At 40.9% G+C, this 5,181-nt stretch overlaps 1 long non-coding RNA gene across 1 annotated transcript; it reads right to left on the reverse strand.

Annotated features, from left to right (window-relative positions):
• Positions 1–511: 511 nt before the first annotated feature.
• Positions 512–4,912, reverse strand: LOC142584132 (uncharacterized). Its single transcript, XR_012828709.1, has 3 exons — positions 4,862–4,912; positions 1,628–1,734; positions 512–598 (listed from the first exon to the last, which is right to left on the reverse strand). It is a non-coding gene; the product is annotated as an uncharacterized LOC142584132 (long non-coding RNA).
• Between the last annotated feature and the right edge of the window lie 269 nt (positions 4,913–5,181).

Here is a 5,181-nt window from a genome sequence, read left to right on the forward strand (position 1 = left end):
TTCAAAATGATCTCTGATGTACTTGAAATCCTGTCGTAGGAAGATCATGTTTGCTTGTTCTTCATTTTTACGAGACCACACTCGGTGCCATGTTTAGTTCGACCCTGCAGTACACAGGGGCAAACATCCTACGTGATTAGTAAAACGCGTGCATAACGCTTTGGAGCGCATGTAAAAGTAATATTGCTTTAAACTACGTAGCTAATCTGCACGCTTTATACTTTGGCGGCAATTCACCGAAACATGCCCCACATCCTCTAAAGACTCGGGGTAAACTTTCTATATATATATATATATATATATATATATATATATATATATATATATATATATATATATATATATATATATATATATATATATATATATATATATTTAGCATTTACATTTATTGAAGCAAGCACTTCAATCGTTATAATAGCATAATATGCGGAAGAATAACGGCCACGAATACAAGATGACAAGACACATCGCAATGATGCGTTGAGCAAGTAATCTTTATTCATACGGGCGGTCGCATCTCTGTCGCTTATGTTCGCCAGATAGAAGTCGCTGTTGGCGGTGGGTGGAGCTACGTCCCTCGTTTTGTGGGATATTCCTGCCAAGAATATTTAACAAAAGTGTATAGATAAACAAAGGCATATCGAAACGAGCGCTATAATTCGCGAAAAAGTAAAGAAGAGTATGATTGCCAAGGTATAAAAGCCCTAGGTAAACCATTTTTCAGTTACTACAACAGTTCGTTTTCAGCCCTGCGTCGAAACGAGTTTCCTTGCTAGCTGTCTGGCTGACGACGAAGACAGAAAAGGTCAGCAGCTCCGGCCGCCGATGCGGCCCGACTTGTTTAAGTTTAGGCGTTCACTATTTCTCACCGGAAGTATAATGGGAGCATATTTCTCACATCTGGTGGTCGGAGTTGGAACGCGCATCATGCAACACGTGCCTTCGTATCGTGAACTTGAACTAGCACAAACGTGAACTAGCACGTGAACTAGCCGATCAAACGAATTCACTTTCCTTTTATATAGTATCATCATAACTGGCACTTAGTTATTTTATATTATATTGCGCGTTCACACCGGTGGACGCATGCCGCGTAACGTTGTTCAAATGAATTTTGCAGACATGCGTCGCGTAGAATTTGGCGATTGGAAAAGTAGTGCCCTTCAAAAAGAAGCACCGAAAACGTTTCGTAAAAAGAGCTCGTATCACGTTCATGTTTTCTAAGTGCGAGCGTCGACTACCACAAGCAATGGCAGCTGTCCCGTGTGGACGCTAAGCGAAGTAGACACCTTTCTGTTTACGTTCGTAGGTTTTATACGGAGCTGCTCAAGGTGGAGCCTGTTTGATAGCAGCAGTTTCTTTAGTACGCGCCACCACGTTACAGCAACGGCAGTGCAGAATGGAAAAAGGACACACATGTACTTGAGGGTATAAAAATGTGCACGCAATTACGAACGTAGCCCCAAAGTGAGCTTCTGACAACCCAATTTGCTCCCGCAAAGGTCTCGATTATTTGCCACCTTGCCACGCATGTTCGTACTTCTCGTGCAAGGAGGGAGCTTTACGTAGCGCCTTAAACACAATGGCAGCCACCACAGTGCCGTAGTACTTGGAATTTACTTACGTATTGACGTCACGCCATAAGCATCTTCGTTGATCGGCTGCGTGCTGAGGCCGTCTTTACCCCGTGTCGGTGAGACAACGAACCAACCACCGCTGCTCCTCTTTCACCTGTCGCGCAGTGGGGACGAGCTACGTGACGACTCACCTCGTAAACCATTGCTAGCCATTACGGTATCCCCCACATGTCTAAACAAAAGCACCTATGACTATTCCAGCGTCTCATAAAAGATTATCGACATAATGCAATCGCGTGGCGCGGTGTTCATTGCGAACATGCTTAGGGTTAAACGGCCTGTTCGCCGAGGGTAATGCGTACGTGTTCCGTGCAGAAATATACTGGAAGCATCACTAAGCTGATGCTTCCTTTGCGCGGGCAGACGCAGTGAATTAATTCTTTTGAAGAAACAAATATTTTTGTCCAGTTTACACACACACACACACACGTATATATATATATATATATATATATATATATATATATATATATATATATATATATATATATATATATATACATTGGAGTTTATTTCAATTAAATTCGCTTTATTTTCCCGTTTCATCGATATGAGGGTGTGAGAAAAGAAACTGCGACACCAAGTACGCAATCGGTACTCTGGCAAGAAACAGGTGTGCAAGAAAAAACAATAGTTGTGTAAAACGACTGTAGCAAATGTACTAATACGTGTTTATACAGGATAAACACATGTAAATGAAAATTACTTTTGGAATTTATTATTTTTTTATTATAGCACGGACAACATGTCAATTGTCCATGCTATGTTCGTAAAAAATCTAGTGCCATTGAACTGTGCGATCTTAACAACGAATCTGTAGATCGCAGTGTCTGTTGTGAAGTGTTGAATGACGCGTTGATCTCTGTATTTTGGGATTCTGTGCTGTGCGCAAGCGCTGTTTTTTCTGATGTGCATTATTTTCCAATGCTTCCTATTACCATTGGCCTTGATGGCGTTGTAAAGTTGATACAGACCTCAAAAGTTTCTGCATGCACTGGAATATATGGTACCAACTCAAAATTTCTTAAGAGAACTATTACTTATTGATCTATAATTATGAGCGAAATATTTGCTCAGTCACTTCAAAGCACCATCCTTCCGAACGATTGGAAGGCAGTGATGGTGATTCCCGCAGATAATTCTGGCATTCATTACTCCCCACTTAATCACAGACCTATACCCATAACGAGCGTCCCCTGCAAACTAATGGAGCACATAATTTACTCAAACCTGGTTTCATTTCTTGAATCAAACTTATTTTTTAGCGCCTACCAACACGGATTTAGAAAACACTTTTCCTGCGAAACACAGCTTTTGTCATTCACTAATGATTTATTCCAGGCGATGAGTGCTAACGTTATTATTGACTGCATTTTTTAGACTTCGCTAAAGCCTCCGATACTGTTTCACACGCATTACTTTTAACTAAATTAAGTAACCTCAACATTGATCCTTACGTGCTTGCTTGGATTAAGTGTTCATTGTCTAACCGTTCACAACTTGTTTATGCTAACGAACGTTTCTCTTCCACTGGTCGAGTAACCTCCGGTGTACCCCAAGGGTCGGTTCTAGGACCATTATTATTTTTAATTTATATTAATGACCTCCCAGACCAAATTAAATCATCAATTATGTTATTCACCGATGACTGTGTTCTCTATCGTGCCATTTCTAACTCTGGCGACTGCGATACTCTTCAGTCAGACATTGGCATAGTAACATCATGGTGTTCTGAATTCCAAATGAAGCTAAATTCTAATAAATGTAAGGCGACGCGTGTGTGCCGTGCTGTCAGAAATACCACCCTGCCTACGTACAATATTAACAACATACCTGTAGAAAATGTTTCATTATACAAATATCTTGGTATCCACATTACACACAATCTTACATGGAACATTCATATAAATTACATTTACGGTAACGCTAATCGCATGCTTGGGTTTTTACGGCGTAATTTTTCATCGCCAACTGCAGCTATCAATTACTTCTGTACAAATCCTTAGTGAGGCCTAAACATGAATATGCATGCTCCATTTTCGACCCTTCTACTCTAAACCTAAAAAATACCATCGAATCCATTTAAAACCGAGCTGCTCGTTTTATTCTTTCGAATTATTCTCGTCATGCAAGTGTCTCGTCAATGAAACTAACCCTTGGCTTGCCTAACCTAGAGTTACGTTGTAAATACTTTCGCCTATGCCTTTTTCATAAGATTTATTAGACTGACGAAACACTTAAGGATGAACTAATCTCCCCGCCATCATACATATCGTAACGCACGAATCATCGCTTTAAGGTTGAAGTTCCAGCTTGTCGCATCAACATTTATTTTGATTCCTTTTTACCAAGAACGACGAATGACTGGAACCGCCTCCCTGCCTCCATCACTGCCATTTCTGACGCCACAAACTTCAAGAATATTGTTAACGAATTTGTTTGTAATAATCACCACTCCTCTCTGTAATGCCCCCGGGCCTTGAGAGTACGACAATAAAAAGTTTAACAGATTTGCAGCTGTTTGTGCATACATATATGCAAACGCGAACATTAAAACGCAAATGAAGTACACATACCACAAACAGTTGCACCCCCTCCCCTTCCTCGCCAGGCGATGCTAATATGCAATTACACTGCTGTTTCGGTCAACTCTTTGCCATTATTCTCCGCGCGGTAGCAGGGAATACTGCTTCTAACCATTCCTGTATTTTTACCATTAGGTAACTGTATGTTGCGTATGACAGTATGATATTTTATTACAGTGTTTTCTTGTGTTATTTTCTACACAAACGCACTTATTACGACGTTTAAGCTAGCTTTAGTTAACAGCACATATCTGTACCTCTAAAAGACCTTTTGCGCCCTTCGTGTCTTGTCTCCAAAAAGGAACGCCACGATGCTTGCATTTTTTTTCTCAAACACTGCGCGCTCGCTCCTTTCCGGTCAGGAGCGCCACGTAACTCTTGATCGCCCAGGCGGCTTGTGTCTCGAAAGTACCACTTGCGAAGAATTAAAGAGAGGAATTGCACGCAGGGTAAATGTTTACTGCTTGAAAGCAAGAGAATCCCCCAAAGGGTGCACATGTACATTAGTGTGACCTTATGTTGCACGCGGAAACGGAAAGTAACTACCGCATTTTTCTTACCAGTCGTACGACTACCTTTCACGCTCAAAGCTAAGTACTGTAATTCTTGTGGAAGCAGGGTGCTTAAGTTGCTCACCTTTCGTGGGCTTCATAAGGCGGCCATGATTTCCCTGTAGAAATGTCCGAGCTACAAGAAAGTTGAGAAATCAATAAATCGTGTTAGCCTAACAGCGCTCCGTCGCTAGTACGTCACAGAAAAATGCGGGTGGGTTTCTTTTTTTTTCTATAGTAACCAGTATTACTTTCAATATGAAATAAATGTGGTTCGTGTAGGATCACAACCTCGTATGGGAAGGTAGCGTGAGGGAGGTAGTTAAACTACCAAAGTATGCGTTGCGCATTTCATTGCAGGAAAGATAATTTTGCATTGCCTAAGTAAAAAACAAGAAAAAATAC

Source organism: Dermacentor variabilis, chromosome 6 (assembly GCF_050947875.1).
Source record: "Dermacentor variabilis isolate Ectoservices chromosome 6, ASM5094787v1, whole genome shotgun sequence".
In the NCBI taxonomy this organism is placed as follows: Eukaryota; Metazoa; Arthropoda; class Arachnida; order Ixodida; family Ixodidae; genus Dermacentor; species Dermacentor variabilis.